Raw genomic sequence first — 3587 nt, 5'->3', positions numbered from 1 at the left:
AATAAATGGATTTGGAGGATTAGTATGTTATAGAAAATATTGTTAAACTGACTTGTTTCACGTTTTGGGCTTGTAGACGCTGGAAAAACCAAGAAAACCTATCATGTTCTTGTAGTCGGGTTCCCTGACCCCACTTAAAATGAAACAGAGCAATTAATACACTTGGGGAATTGTAGGCTCAGAGAATCAGTCTAGCAGGCTTGTACCCCTTCACAGGTGTGTAATCAATTGCAAAGAAAAGTCAGAATAACTAAATATGAAAACTTAGGAACAGTTTTTGAAAAAAGCAAATTTTCTCCAATGCTGGTCGGCCGACCAGCGTTGGAAAAATACAGTTTTTCTTGAAAATGTCAGCACACCAGGAGTCACGATTTTAAAGGATGATTTGGACTGTCAGTCCCGAACAATAATAGTAAGGTATTTCGTAATAATTTGATCATTTCGTTTTTTGATGTTTGAAAATGTTGTATCTTCCCTTTAACACAAAACAACTTTTATTAGTGTAAAAAATGTAAAAACAACAACAACAACAACAAAGCAATTCATCAAATCAATGAGTGAACTGGCACTTTTTGTTTTCACCATTTCTTAAAAAAGGAGAGAGAAATCAGGGATAGCTGGGTACAAGGGCGGATCCAGGGGGGGGGGGGGGGCCAAAGGGGGCCATACAATTGGGGAATTGAAGAGATATGGCAATGAACCTCTGGCCCGGACTTGGGGCTTCCAATTCTGAGCATTTTGGATGCAATTGGGTTCGAAAGTGGCGCTATTTTTCCAGGTTGTGGAGGGATCGTTTTTTCAAGATGGCAACTTTTCCGCTTTGGGAAAATAGGGGTCGTCTTCTTTGGGTGAACATTTCTCGAAAATTCAATCGTCAAACCACCAAAAAAATTAAAAGAAAATGAAAGATGACATGGTGATCATCATTTTTCTTTGCAGCTTAAATACCTGTGAGAGTTCTGAGTATTTTAAAAAGAATTTTGAAGTATGGGCATTTAGCACTGATGTCTATGGGAACTTTAATGCAGGGGTGCATCCATCGAGTCCGTGCAAAACTCGAGTACAAAGAATCGAATACGGGCCAGGTCCAAATAATTTTCGATTACCGATAGTCGAGTACGGGCCGAGTACTGGTGTGTACGCAACTCGAGTACGAGTACTCCAACACTGGTATAATGGCACCAGCGATTTGAAGGTGAACATATCCAGCGAGTAAATTAATTTGAAGGGTGGAAAACCTGGTTGATGGTTGAGTTGGATGCCTGGTGGATTGGGCGGATAGGGATTTGGGCAGAACAATCCTTGATTACCACAAATGATAAGAAATTATTTTGACTTCTATCATGACACAGGTCTCAACTCTAAGTCAGAACAAGAAGGGAACTTGAATTACTTCTTATATACTCTTCATTTGACAGACTATTTCTGTACATAGCTGCATGTGGGTGTACAATTCCAATCTCAGTATGGAAAACACGCTAACAATCCAATCAAAGCTTATACATGTATTATCATTGTCATGCAGTGTCTTAAGGACACGCCACGCCTAGTCGTCCTGAAACTTAACAAACGCTGTTATTATCATACAGTTCTTGAATACTTAAAACATACAGATGGTAATTTCACATCACAATAGTGAGTGACTTCTTTGCAATGCTGCGTTTTCTTCTGAATATTCTGTGACACGGATTAGCAATCACAAGCCTTGGATTGGACAGTGGTGACGACAGAACATATTAAAGCTAGTCAGTTTCTTCCAGGTAAGATCTTGGTGGTGTCCTATATTGTGGATCTCTCCTGTTAATATAAAGAACTGTTTATTAAGGCTAATGTTGATACATGTTGTTGAATACTTTTGATTTCATTTGTTAACTACACATGAGGTATAGCAGTTTGTAAAAATGGAAACAGATTTGTGTGTGATGGTGTGAATACAATGTACAAGAACTACTAAACAAGTAGCGAATATTTGTTTACTTTTAAAGTGTACAATAACATTTATTCACCACTTTTAGTCGCCTTTATTGTCAGTAATACCTTCCATACTATTCATTTAATATCAATTATTTTGTACGTTTAAATCACGTGATACATCTACCTTTGTATTTCAGGAAAAATGAACCGATTTTACAAGAATGCTACATGTTTATGAAACTCAGATGTATACACCTACGTTGATGTCGTTGATGACATCAGATTCGAACCGGCCAACTGATCCCGTTAGCTCGGTGGTCAAGTGGTAAGACATCAGCACTAGAAAGCAGGAGGTCATGGGTTCGAGTCCCACCCGAGTGATTTTTTCCAACTTTCACTCGGGAAGTAACACACTGAGTATACAGTGTTTAAAAACGTCGGTGAAGGGCAAAACCTAATTTGATTTATATCACCCCGACGCAAAATTCCATCTTATAATGGTTGCGAATGGACAATTTCAGTAGAGAGGGATTTTTCTCTCTTTGTTTCGACATGTATAATGTAAAAGTTAGTGTAATATTTTGTTCCATATCCTTATTGTGTAAAATTACTCTGTGTATTTTCTGTGTGTACTGCGAGCATTGCCTTGGTTCATAGTCAACCGAAATCAGTTTTTGTTGTTGTAAACAAGGGACAAGCCTACAATCTACACCTGGGAATATTTGTTAATTTAGCCACTCATACTGCAGAAATGTGAATTTTTGCCCGATCAAACTTACTTCAGATGAAAAAAAAAGAAAAGTAGGCCTAATCATAAAATCCAATACATAATTGTTGTAGATGAAGCACGAAAAACAACCCTGTAATCAAAATTATACATTTATGTCTATTTTAGTTGTTCGGGTTTTGGAAGAATCAACAAAAAAGTTCCTTTTCCGTGCACAAGTACCCCCTCGTTGGTTACAAAGGGAGAGTTGGGGGAAACCAATGGGAAAGGCATTCCAACGCTTTACCGACGGTACCTGAAGCTCACGCGAAGTGTCTCTCTAACTGGGCCATATGGTCATGAAGCTAAAAGCACTGTTCGTGCACAGAGTCCATATTGGGACTTCTCTGGATATACACCGTACATGTACTATGGTCTGACAACGCCCATGTTTGTAGTCAATATTCTGAACAGACCTAAATACGGAGAGGTACCGAGACATACTGTTAAGCATACACAAAGCATTAATTATTTGTCTGTTGTCCCGGTATAGTTAAATTGTTCGCACGGTACGTTGTGCGTTTTAGTTTTAAGTCACTATTTTCTCAGCTACATTCATGGCCAATTAAAATGCACGAATGGTAAGTTTAGTACTGGTTTGGATGCTACTTTTTTTTGTAGTTTCCATGTAATTTCCGGAGAACATTTTGAGATTTTTTTTTTAATTTGTTGTCTGTTCAGAAGATCATAATTTAAATCCAAATCAGAGTTGAAATTAGGGTGTCTTGGCACGAAATACATTTTCTCGTCAAGTAGCGGCTCCAGGGGAATTGCGTCTTTAACAAACGTACGTGCCTCTTAAAATTGCCTTATGAACTTTCATGGGGTAAAAACAGTGAAATCGGCAACTGACAAATATAAACAACTGCAAAATCCCCATTAATTAATCGTGTTTGTAATTCGAATG

Source organism: Patiria miniata, unplaced genomic scaffold (genome assembly GCF_015706575.1).
Source record: "Patiria miniata isolate m_02_andy unplaced genomic scaffold, ASM1570657v1 HiC_scaffold_24, whole genome shotgun sequence".
In the NCBI taxonomy this organism is placed as follows: Eukaryota; Metazoa; Echinodermata; class Asteroidea; order Valvatida; family Asterinidae; genus Patiria; species Patiria miniata.
Note: the sequence above shows the minus strand (reverse complement) of the source record.